Here is a 13731-nt window from a genome sequence, read left to right on the forward strand (position 1 = left end):
CGCGCTGCCTGCGGGCCCCTGTCCCGTCAGTCCGGGGTTGCCCTGGATGTCTCTGACCCATTCGGGGGGGAACGGATCAATGGCAGTTCGGCAGCGGTTGCAGCGCTGGGGATCCGGGTGCGATGAGGCGCACGTCTTTGTGCGCGCAGCTGCTGATTAATTCTCTTCGCCTGTCCAGTCTCTTCCCCCCCACCCCCCCTGTCTCCCACTCGCATCTGCCCCCGCTCTCTCATTGTTACACCCCGCACTCCCGCTACTTGGCACCCCCGTTCCTCAGATTAAAAATGTTTTTACACATAAATCATGAATAAAGATAAGAATTTATACACAGTTTATATTGCCAGCGCTTCGTTGCTTTTTTTTTATAGCGAGCGGCCTTTGACAAATCCCATGACTCCTTGCATTTTTCGGAATACTGAACTTGCTTATTTGCGCTGGACCTCACTCTGACAGTGGAGGATGCCGAGGACAGAACGGTCAGCGTGGGAGGGGGAGTTAAAGTGTTTAGCACCGGGACATCAGGTAGGTTTAGGCGGACTGAGTGGAGGTGTTCAGCGAAACAAACCAGCAATCCTTCCCCTTTCAATGGCTCTCATTATTCTTACTCTCTAACCTTTTGGAGAAAATAATCCAAGTTTGTCCAATCACTTCTCATAGCTAGTACCCTCTAATCGAGGCAGTATTTTGGTAAACCTCTTCTTCATTCTTTCCAAAGCCTCAACATCCTTCCTGTAATGATGTGACTAGAACTACGCAATACTACAAATGCGACCTAACTGAAGTTTTATAAAGCTGCGGCATAACTCTTACAGTCAAGGTTAAAGATAGACAATAGGCAATAGGTGCAGGAGTAGGCCATTCGGCCCTTCGAGCCAGCACCGCTGTTTAATGTGATCATGGCTGATCATCCCCAATCAGTACCCCAAGAAGATGTAATGCAAATGCAAGTTTATATTTTGTTGTCATAGACCCCATTGCATTCTTTATCTTTGGCTATCTGCCAGGATCTTGCTATTGATAAATCAATCAATCAACCAGTTTTATTCATCACATACACAATAAAGTGCAGTGAAATGAATTTGCCAGCAGCGGTACAATAAAAAAAGAACACACAATACACAATAAAATGGAACACAAGCATTCACCACAGCATTCTTCACTGTGGTGGAAGGTACAAAGTACAGACAATCCTCCTCCATTGTTCCCCCGTGGTCAGGGCCATAAACCTCTGCAGTCGCAGCTGTGGGTGGGCAGATGTACAGGCCCTCTTGTCAGGACGGTAAGTCCCGAATCGGCGATTCCCTACCGGAGACCGCGGCTTCAGGGTGTTGTAGGACGCAAGCAGGCAGTCGGGTAGGTTCACGAGGTTAATCCCTGGGATGGCGGGACTCGCATGAAAGATTGGAAAGGCTGGGCTTGTATTCACTAGAATTTAGAAGGATGAGAGGAGATCTTATAGAAACGTATAAAATTATAAAAGGACTGGACAAGCTAGATGCAGGTAAAATGTTCCCAATGTTGGGGGAGTCCAGAACCAGGGACCACTGTCAAATAATAAAGGGGGGCCATTTAAAACTGAGATGAGGAAAAATGTTTTCACCGAGAGAGTTGTGAATTTGTGGAATTCTCTGCCACAGAAGGCAATAGAGGCCAATTCACTGGATGAATTTAAAAGAGAGATAAGTAGGTATGTTACAAAACCTACCTGAATCGCCATTGGGAATCTGCCCTCAGCCATGTCGGCGATTTTGGTGCTGTTTGGAGGGGGCGGGTTTAAAACGCGATTTTTACTAGGCTGTACTAATCGCACATGTTCAGCCTAGTAAATCATTAACGAAAAATCGCTGCAAGACCCGGTCGGAAAAGGTATTATTAGTTTTATAGGCCTCGATAATATAGTTATAATAGTCTTAAAATTACTGTTTTATTCCGCGACCTCTCGCAGCCCCAGGGTTTTATAGAGCAAACAATTAAAGGTATGTACCTTATTTTTACATTAAATGGGGCATATATATAACCCTGTAATTAAAGTTATCTATAGCGAATAGTTTATTTTGGGCTTTTTATATCCCGCAGTATTTTTCTCGGCATTTGAGGGCACTAATCTAGCGCGCTGTCAACATTCTAAACCAGCGCGTTCACAGAAACCCACTGGAAAGCCGATTTAAATGGGCATTTATTTACAGCAATTGAACACTAAATTCCTTCCATTTGGCCTATAAATTAATGTAAATTAGATATAAAAATCATGTTATATTGTGAATTATTTGTGAATAATCTTTGGACACTTAGGCTATTTAAAAATGTTAATCTTTCCTTAAGAAATGGCCTGTTGACTATCCAAGATCACAGCTTTTTTGTAATGTCCATTGAAAATCAATAGGGAACAAGATGCTAATTTCCGAGTATGAAAATGGCCATAACTTTTTTAATACTTGAGATATGAAAGTGAATTTGGTGTCAAATTAAACTTATTGTTATGCTTTATCTGATGGGACAAATTGCAGACTTGATTTTTAAAATCTCAAAATTTTGTAACATTGCTAAGATAAGGGCCTGTCGCACTGTAAGAGGTAATTCAAGAGTTCTCCCGAGTTTTCCCCTGATTCGAACTCTTGAGAATGTCCGTAACGGGTCCGTAGGAGTTCGTGGATGTCCTGTAGCGACTCGTATGAGTAAAAAGTAACAATTTTTTTCATCACGTGTATTTTTTTACTCGTGGACAATTTTTGCGGTGTTGAAAAAACGTCACGAGTTTGCCGGATTTCCCGAGTACCTACTGTTAGCATTACCAGCCGCTACGAGACCTACACAAATTCGTACGGACCCGCTACGGACATTCTCCGAGTTCGAATTGGGGGAAAACCCGGGAGAACTCTTGAATTACCTCGTACAGTGGGACAGGCCCTTTAGATAGAGCTTTCGGGGCTTGCGGAATGAAGGTATATGGGGAGAAGGCAGGCACGGGTTACTGATTGTGGATGATCAGCCATGAATGCCGGTGCTGGTTCGAAGGGCCAAATGGCCTCCTGCACCTATTTTCTATGTTTGTCTGATGCTGGTCACTAACAGTCCAATGCATGTAGATTTCTATTTGTTGTACTTCATTTTGTTGATTGCCCAGCATGCTTCAATGTCTTCCTCAATGAGTGACATACTTTTGCAAGGAATTCTGCAAATAAAGTCACTGCTCTAGGGTATACTGGGGTATTAAATTTAACAGTGTTTCTCTTTTCCTGGATCAGGGTTTTGTCCAGCAGTAAGTGTTTTGCAGATAATGAGCTGATTATATTCACAGATAGAGCCGATTTGGGTGTCACGTCAAGTTTTTTAAATCATATGCACCAATACGGTGAGGTACATGAACACTGAAACTCTTGCATGTATCACAGGCACAGAGAATTAAATAACACATTGAAAAATAAATTATAGAAAAATACACAAAATTCTGCAACACAGTAAATAGAAAAAGACTATAATATAAGCTAGCTCAGTGCAGGGGGGAGAGTGGACTCTGTGGTGGCTGTGCTTGAGAGGTATATGAGGAGCAAGGTGCAGGTTGTCCTCAACAACCACAGGCACCCCCTCCTTGAAGCTCTGGAGGGTCAGAGTAGTACACGGACCAACAACCAGCTCCTCACCCTGCGCGGCGGAACAGGGCAGTTCAGGAGATCCTTCACCCCTGCAGCCATTAGATTTTATAATACTGACCATTAAGCTGTATGGGGATGCTTTGCACTTTTAATAGTTATTTATTCTTTTTAAATATTTATTGCTTTTATGTATTGTCTGTATTTTTTGTATTGTCTGCTTTACGTTCTGACTGTGTTGGCTACTGAACATCTGAATTTCCCTGAGGGAATTAATAAAGTATCCATCTATCCATCTATCCTGTAGTGATCTATATCGTTGTCGAGGCATGATTAGGGCTGTGCAGGTGGTTTAAGTACCTGATAGTTGCAAAAAAAATAGCCCTTCCTGAACACAGTGGTGTGTAACTTCAGTTCTGTACCTCTTGCCCCATGAGAAGTTGACATGGCCCCGATAATACAGATCCTTGATGGCAGCTCCTCAAATAGATGTTTTGCTGGTGGGCTGAGCTGTGCCCATCATGGACCACATTCTGCAGCCTCTTGAGTTCCAATGCATTGGAATTACTGTACCAGGCCATGATGCATCCCCGTCAGGATACTTCCTACAGTATATCCTTGAAGTTTCTTATAGAGGTGGCATTGTGAATCACTCTAATCTTCTGAGCAAGTAGAGGCATTGGTGTGTCTTCCTCATGATTACCTCTTTGTTCCGGGCCAAAAGTGTTTAATGTGTTTGGAAGCTGAAGTGAAGTATTAACACCAGTCTAGAACAATCGGTCGATTAATTTGTTTTCATCATGTAATATTTAATTGGGTATATTAGCAACAATACATCAGTTAGCAGAAATTTCCTGTGGCAATTTGTTGAAGTGTGTCCAAATATGGAGTAATAACATGCAACGTTGCAGAAATGTATGTGGTATTGTGCGTCAAATTGTAGAGGTATATCCCTACAGTATGCAGTTGGTACTTACCTGTATTATAACATCATGCAGTTTGGAACTGTATTTCATGCCATTATGTATTAACATATTAGTAAATATTGCAAGTAATACAGGATTGGTATGGGCATATGTTTTGTCATCTTGGAGTAATGAAATGGGAGAGTATGTATGCAACAATATAGTAACATAGTAGTGACATAGAGTGATACAGCATGGATACAAGCCCTTCAGCCCCACTTGCCAATGCTGACCAACGTGCCCCTTCTACACTACTACGATCTGCCTACATTTGGCCCATATTCTTCTAAATCTATCTATCTACCTGTCCAAATGTTTTTTTTAATGTTGTGATAGTACCTGCCTCAATCTCTATTGGCAGCTCGTTTCATATACCTACCACCCTTTGTATAAAAAAAAAAGTTGCCCCTCAGGTTTCTATTAAATCCTCTCTCCTCCCCTCTTTTTCCTGCCACACCTTAAACTTATATTCCCCTACTATGGGTAAAATACTCTGCATGTACCCTATCTATACTTATCATGATCTTATGCATCTCTATAAGACCACCCCTCATCCTCCAGCACTCCAAGGAATAGAATATTAGCCCACTCAACCTCTCCCTATAGCTCAGGCCCTCAAGTCCTGGCAACGTAAATCTTCTCTGTACCCTTTCTAGCTTGACATTTTTCCAATAACATGGTGATCAAAATTGAACACTAAATACGGCCTCACCAATGTCTTGTACAACTGTAACATGACCTCCCAACTTCTCTACTCAATGCTCTGATTGATAAAGGCCAAAGGCCTTCTTGACCACCCTATCTACCTGTGACACCACTTTGAAGGAACTATCTACTTGTACTCCTAGATTCCTCTGCTCTACAACACGCCCCAGAGCCATGCCATGTACTGTGTAGGTTTGACTTCCCAGAACGCAACATCTCACACTTCTCTGTAATAAACTCCATTGGTCATTCTTCAGCTCACTTGCCCAATGAATCAAGATCCTGCTGCAATTCTTGACATAGATCTTCACTTTCTACCAGACCATCCACTTTAGTGTCACCTGCAAACATACTAATCATGCCTTGTACGTTCTCATCCAAATCGTTGATTATAGATGACAAACAGCAACAGGACTAACACCAAACCCTGAGGCACACGACTAGTCACAGGTCTCCAGTCCGAAAACAACCTTCCACCATCCTAGGTCCTTCTAGGAAGCCAATTTTCCATCCAGTCCCATGCGATCTAACCTTCCAGTGCAGCCTGCCATGTGAGCCTTGTCAAATGTCTTGCTGAAATCCATACATACAGTCCGGCAAACATCAAACTTTCAGGTTTTATCTTCAAAAAATTCAATCATGTTTATGAGACATGATCTCCCACGTACAAAACCTTGCTGACTCCCTAATCTGCCCTCATCTATCTAAATGCATGTATATTTATCCCTCCGAATTCCTTGTGGTAACGTTCCGACCACAGATGTTAGACGCACTGGCCTACTGTTCCCAGGCTTTTCCTTGCAGTTTATTGTATATAACTCCCAGTAGTTTATATTATTAATCTGTCCAGTATTGTATTACCGTGTACTTTTCATAATGCAGTATTAAACTCATCTATCATATATCACAGCATGACACTGAATTGTCAAGGATCTTGCAAAATTGTACTAGTGTATATCATAACTCCACGCAGTATTGTACAGGCAAATATAGCAGCACCATGCATTATCGTATGGTTTTTATGCAATGTTGTATTGAACAAAACAAACCTGGTGTCATTAGTAACAATTTGTAAGTATTACATTCCAGGATGATGCTTTGAGGTTCCCAGATCGTGAAAAGGTGATACATAAATGCAAGTTTAATTTTTTAAATGTGAAATAAGATTATGCTTGTTAATACTACTGATTGGTACTTCATCTATTTTGTAGTGTCCTGCAAAATAAACTGCCCATAATAGTTCAACAAACAACTTTATGCTGATATTAGGCTTTGTTCAAGAAGGGAACTGCAAGATTTTTTGCTGGAAGATGTTTGACTGAGGTACTTCACATTTTGTAGTGTCCTGCAAAATAAACTGCCCATAATAGTTCAACAAACAACTTTATGGAGAGGTGTTCAAGAAGGAACTCAGCGGGTGCAGCAGCAAAATCTATGGAGCAGCATCTATGGAGCGAAGGAAATAGGCCGAAACCCTTCTTCGGGACGATAATGGTCACTGGGTAGTCTTCAGACTGGTTCGAACTCCAGAGAGCTGCTAGCGCATCCTTTAGACTGAATATTTCAGATTTCAGTAATTTGTTGTATGCACCTTTAAACAATGAAATTCTTTGTTTTAAACCAAGGTGGTAATGGTGGCAGGTGGAGGAGAGGATTGGTGCCTGTGAGTGGGCTGTGGGCTTGCTTCCTGCACCTTCAAATGTACCCTGGGGGTTCCAAAGTCGGCTGCGGGAGGTACCTTTTAGAAGTGGGGAAAATGGACAAAGCAAATGGGATGCAAAGTTTCTCAGTGGAGTGACAGGAGACAAAAGCAATTGGGTAATGACAGATTTAGACCAATCATTGTTTAGGTCTTAATTAGAATATTCCATCCAGGTTTAGTTGCTCTGCTTCATTGACAAAACTAAGGCCTGGAAAATATGCAGAAGATGATGATGTGGATAAGATTTATTTTGCTATGAACAGAGACAAAAAAAAAATCATGATTCTATATATGAGAAAAAAAAGGTGAAGAGCAGACTTGATAAAGTCAGCAACTGCAGCAAAAAGATTTAACATTATGAACATTTACTTCCACCAAATAACTGGAATACCTGGAGAACTGTTCCAGCGAATGGAAGCCAGCATTGGTCATTTTCTGTGCTGCAACATTCTATAATTCAATGATGTAGTTTTCTCCGCAGTTGTGCTAAAGGTGCAGCACTTGATAGACTGTCGCTCCATGGGCATCATTAACTCTTCCCCTGAGATCTCAGTGCAATGATATTCTTCATGTGTCAGCTTATACAATGATTGTCATCAGTAAAAACAAAATGCTGGACATGTATGGCAGGTCAGTCAGCACGTGTGAGGGAAAAGGAGGTTATAAAGTTTCAGTTGAATACATTTTAAGTAAAATTACAGGTTCGTTGACTGTTGAAGGCATCAACTAATACTTAATATTTTACGATGTCACTTTCACCATGGGTCAGTAGAAAGAATGAAAGATAGGATTGTAGATTGTCTTTCACAATTTCAGAAAAGTACACATTGCTTCATAGTCATTGAAGTACTTTTTATGTTATTTTTTCATTGTAGTAAGCATGACTTGGAGATCAGTTCTGCAACTCACGAACTGCCATGGTCAAACACGGGCTATATTGGTGCTGACAACCAGGCAATAAGTTGGTATACAGTGAGGAACTATGGGTGTTTATGACAAATCGTCTAGTTTGTGCTCTTGTTTGTCAAAGCAGCACATATTGACATATTTTGACCATTTTGCTCACAACCCTAAAATAGACACAAAATGCTGGAACAACTTGGCAGCATCTCTGGAGAGAACGAATGGGTGACGTTTCGGGTTGAGACCGTTCTTCAGACTTGCTCACAATCCTGTTTGGTTGGTCATTCCGTGATATCATGCCTGACCTGCAGTATCCTTATTCATTTTTCTTTTGATTTCTAAATACCTTTACATTAAAAGATTCTGATCTTTGAATTTAAAGAGGATAATTGACCTAGCATAACCTAGTTGGTCCAGAAGATTAAAACAGATGGAATTCCAAGGTGAATTGGCTAATTGGATCCAAAAATGGATTGGTGATTGAAGGCAGAACGTGCTGGTAAAAGAATGTTTTACTGATTGGAAATCTGTGACTAGTGGTGTGCTGCAGGGATTAACACTGGGATTCTTGTTGTTTGTGATATACGTTAATGACTTGGACGTGAATAGAGGAGGTATGATTAGTACATGTGTGGAAAATCGGTGGTATCGTGCGTAGCACGAAAGGTTGTCTGACGCTCCAACAAGTTAGCGTTGGGTAATTCTAACCCCAATGATATACTTGCATCTACAGGATTAGACAGACTCGGTGGGCCGAAGGGCCTGTTTCCGCGCTGTATCTCCAAAACTAAAACATATGTTGATGAACAGAGAACTCGGGATTTACGTCCATAGTTCCCTGAAATTGGTAACACAATAGGATTGTGAAGAGATACATGACATGTTTGCTATCATAGACCAGAGCTAGAAATCTAAGTGCTGGGATTTATGTTGCAATTTTAGAAAATGCTGTTTCGGCTGCACTTGGGAATACTGTCTGCATTTCTGGTCACCACAGCATAGAAGGCATGTGATTGCATTGGGAAGAGTGCAGAGGAGATTTACCATGATACTATCTGGATTGGAGGACTCTAATAACAGAGAGAGATTGGAAAGGCTGGGTTTGTATCCCCTGGGGTGAAGGAGACTGATGGATGACGTAATAGAGCTATGTCGGATTACACGAGGCTGCAGACAGTCCAAATCTGTTTCCGTGGTATCAAAAATCGAGGACATAGATTTAGAGTGAGAGGAAAGAGTTTTAAAGGGAAGCTGAGTGGTTGATATCTGGAACCTGGTGCCAGGGGAGATGGTAGAATTACTACCTTTATGCGACATCTTGACAGGCACAAATAGAAGGAAACAGTCCAAAAGTAGGCGCGTGGGATCAATGTAAATGGGGAAAATTATCAGCATGCGGGTCAAATGGTCTGTTTCTACAGTGTACGACTCCATGACTTTATTTTTGCTTGCATAAGTCATATACCCACACAGCATGGGAATAGGCCCTTCGGCCCAATCTGTCCATGCTGACCACAAAACGCCATCTAAGCTAACCTAATTTGCCTGCGTTTGGCCCTTATCCCACTAAATTTGTGTATCCAAGTACCTGTCCAAGAGAGTTCCAATTTTTTACCACCTGTTGTAATTGTAAGTGTTTAGTAAGATTTGTTTTAAAGAAATGCCTCCTGTTCTTCATCTCTCAGCTGAGGAAACAGTTTGTCCTTATCTATGCTAACTTCCCCGCATAAAAAGTTTCTTAAATTGCAGCAAAGTGTGGGTTCATGCACTTTGGTAGTAGGAATAAAGGCATGAACTATTTGCTAAATTGGGAGAGGATTCAGCAATCAAAGATGCAAAGCGACTTGGGAGTGCTGGCGCACAATTGCCAAAAGGTTAATTTGCAGATTAAAGCTGCGGTAAGGAAGGCAAATGCAATGTTAGCATTCATTTCGAAAGGACTAGAACAGGGGTTCCCAACCTTTTTGGCCCATTTACCCCTGGTAACTTTAATAGCACATAACAATGTTATTTCACTTATTTAGGAACAACTAATGATGAACAGAACCAAACATAGACAGTCAATGAGAAAAAAATATGTACAAATTCAGAATCAACGAATTTACCCCCTGGGTAGGTGAAATTTACCCCCTGGGTAAATTTACCCCAGGTTGGGAAACTTAGACTAGAATATAAAAGCAGGGATGTAATAAAGACTTATCGGAGATACTGAATACATATTTTGGACCTATATTTACTGCAGGGGGCATAATAAACAGCAGAAATAGATCAGTAACTAAATCCTTGTATAGTCACAACAGGTCGCTGAATAAGTTCAACATGTTGAAAATCCAGCGGCGCCCAGAAAAAGGTACGACTCTTTGGGCGACTACTCACGTCCAAACAGGCGTCACCCCGCGATAGAGAGAGAGGGAATGCAGGCGTTACGCAGTTAGAGAAATCAGTATTCATACCATTAGGTTGTAAGCTGCCCAAGTGAAATATGAGATGGTGTTCCCCCAATTTGCCCTCACTCTGACAATGGAGGAGGCCTAGGACAGAGATGTCAGTGTGGGAACGGGAAGGGGAATTAAAGTTGTAGATTGGCTATGGCATGCTAGCCAATCATAGTGCTTGTTAGTGGAAGCCCCGCCTTATACATGCTTTATAATATCAGAACTCGCCTACGTCAGGCAGTAGATGTGGCAGCTGGAAATGTAACGTACTGCAGATCCTGAACTGTAAGTGCTTAATAAAAATATGTTGTATCTTTACATGTGTTTAAGTCTTAGCAGTTACAAAAGTGTTTAGCAACCAGGAAATCAGGTAGGTCCAGGCGGACAGAGCAAAGGTGTTCAGTGAAATGATCTCACGTCTTCGTTTGGTCTCGCCGATCCATACCTTGAACAACGGATACCGTTGATTCAAAAGCATGTACAGGCTATTGCGTACAGGTTGGCACATAATTTTTTGTTTTCTTTGTGCTGATTGTGAGGCCAAAGGTGCCACAGGGACAAACAAATGTGTCCAAACTGACCTGCTCTTCAGCTTCTGAGCTTGCATCAAGTGCACAGTCATCAGTAAAGAGGAAGTTACTTAAGGCAGTTTCTCATACTTAGGCTTTGGCTGAGTCTCCTTAGGTTAACAAGAGCACCATTGGCCCTGACTCCATGGGCATATCATCAGGAGGCATTTTATTTCTAGAGCACTTTAAAAACAAACATAGCTGCAACAAAGTGCTGTACATCACTAATCATTTACAAAAAAGTTAATACACACCAAAAATAACAATCAAAAGAAATAGTAGGAAAAGACATGTAAAATAAAGAAACATCAAAAACACCACAAACAGAAGCAAAGCCTGACATGGTCAAACGCCAGGGAGTACAAATGCGTTTTAACACTGGATTTGAAGATGGACAGTGAGGGATGAGACAGCATTGCAGAGAACATTATACTAAACAGTGTGAGGCAGACATGCCTTGGACGAAGGAATCAAAGGGTAGTTGTGGAGGGATGTTTGTCTGATTGGAGGTCTGAGACCAATGGTGTGCTGCAGGAGTTGGTGCTAAGCAAATGACTTTTCATTCTATCATTAACAATTTGGATGACAATGTTGGAAATTAATTTGCAGGTTACCTCAAAATTGGTGGTTTTGAAGGCAGTAAGGAATGATATCTAAATTTACAACAATACAACAATCTAGATTAGTTGGGTCAAGGGATGGCAAATTAAATCTAACTCTTTACAAGTGTGAGGTGTTCTATGCAAACTAGGACAGGACTTGTACAATACATGATCGTGTTCTCGAGAGTGTTGCAGAACCGAGAGATCTTGGATGGCATCTGTGTGGTTCCCTAAAAGTGACGAGTCAGGTGGACAGTGTGATGTAATAGGCATTTGACCTGCTTGCCTTCATTGTGAAGGATATTGAATGCAAAAGTACAAGTTGATGGTGAGGCCACACTTGGAGCACTGGGTGCAGTTCTGGTTGCCCAGCTATAGGAAGGCTGTCATGATGTTGGAAAGGGTACAGAAGAGATTTACTAGAACGTTTTCACGCAGACGGGAGTCCATATCTGAAATGAGCAGACTGATATATGGATAGGAAGGACTTGGAGGGATGTGGGTCAAATGCAGGTAAATGGGACTAGCCGAATATGCCAACTTGGTCGGCATGGAAAAGGTTGAGCCAAAGGAGCTGTTTCCCTGCTGTACATCTTAGTTTAGTTGAGAGATACAGCGCGGAAACAGGCCCTTCGGCCCACCGGGTCCGCGCCAACCTGTGATCCCCACATATTAACACTACCCTACACACACACACACTAGGGACAATTTTTACATTTACCAAGCCAATTAACCTACAAACCTGTATGTCTTTCGAATGTGGGAGGAACCCGAAGATCTCGACGAAAACCCACGTGGGTCACGGGGAGAACGTACAAACTCCGTTCAGACAGCCCCCGTAGTCACGATCGAACCCGGGTCTCCGGCGCTGCATTCGCAGTAAGGCAGCAACTAGCGCTGCACCACTGTGACTGCCCCGACCATTTGTATGAGACTATTTCACATGCAGATTCCAGGAGCATACATGATGTTAGGATAATGGGCCTTTTGTCTCCTTTTGTTTTAGTATTTTCTGCTATGAAAACTGAGAATGTGTTTAGAATCTTTGGAATCTAAAGGGGTGACAGCTAGTATATCTACCATCTTCTGATAATTACATATACAAGTAGTTACACTTTATACTTTTTTTATCAACCTTTACATGATGGACAATCTAGAGAGAATAGTTTTGCATACATTAGTAAAATGTAGTTTTAATGGAAATCCATCTTGTGTACTGTCTCCACATTTCAATTATTAACATCCAGACCACTGAAATTGTGTGCAATATAGGGCAGCACAATGGTTCAGCTGGTAGTGCTGCTGCCTCAATGCGCCATAATCCTGGATTTGTTCCTAACTTTGCTGTCTGTGTGGAGTTTGCATGTACTCCCTTGGTTTCCTCTGGTCCTCCAGTTTCCAATCACAAGGACATGCAGGTTTATAGGTTAAGGACACAAAGTGATGGAGCATTATCTCTGGAAAACATGGATAAGATGACGTTTCAATTCAGAACCAAGGGCTTATCCATGCACCTATCCATGTTCTCCAAAGATGCTGCCCGGCCCGCTGAATTACTTGAGCATGTTGTGTCCTTTTGCGTAAACCAACATCTGCAGTTCCTTGTTTCTTCAGGCTTGTAGGTTAATTGGCTCTGTAATCTGTTTGTTGAAAGTGGATGTGCAAGTGGGATAACAGAACAAGTATGAATGGGTAATCAATGGTCAGTAATGTAGACCTGATGGGTCGAAGGTTTCCGCGCTGTATCTTTGAATCAATTGAATCAATATAGCATGCAAGTGGAATCTTGCAAAGACCCTCTGGTGCCACCTTCTGGCAATCTACTATCATTGCATCTTTCAGTGACATTTCGTTTTGTTCTCGACTGTGAATCAACGTTTACTACATATGATGTAAAGTGCTTGGCAGTCAGTGCATAGATTTGATGTTTAACTGCTTCTATGCAGAAAATATACAAGTCTGTGCCTAGTAAAATAAACACAAGAAGGCAGAGATGCTGTAAGATGGATAAAACAAAAAATATACGGAAAATATCAGGAGAGAGAACCAGGTTTCATATTTCAGGTCAGTGACTTTGATGAGAACACTAATGAGAGATCATCACTCGATGTTAATGAGCATTTAAGTCTTTCCAATGTTTTTGGCTTCGTGTTCACAGCAAGTTTTTCTAAGCAACGGTCAGATAAATAGTGATATGTTTTTAATGATGTTGGTTGAGGGATTACAGTTAGCCAGAATACTTCAACTCTGCTGGGTGATC

The 13731-nt window shown here is 41.6% G+C and overlaps 1 protein-coding gene across 4 annotated transcripts in view; it reads left to right on the forward strand.

Moving 5' to 3' along the window:
• The window catches only part of LOC129708588 (suppressor of tumorigenicity 7 protein homolog), a 135992-nt gene that overhangs the window by 22025 nt on the left and 100236 nt on the right, over positions 1-13731 (forward strand). The window lies entirely within an intron of this gene.

Source organism: Leucoraja erinacea, chromosome 24 (assembly GCF_028641065.1).
Source record: "Leucoraja erinacea ecotype New England chromosome 24, Leri_hhj_1, whole genome shotgun sequence".
Classification (NCBI taxonomy): domain Eukaryota; kingdom Metazoa; phylum Chordata; class Chondrichthyes; order Rajiformes; family Rajidae; genus Leucoraja; species Leucoraja erinaceus.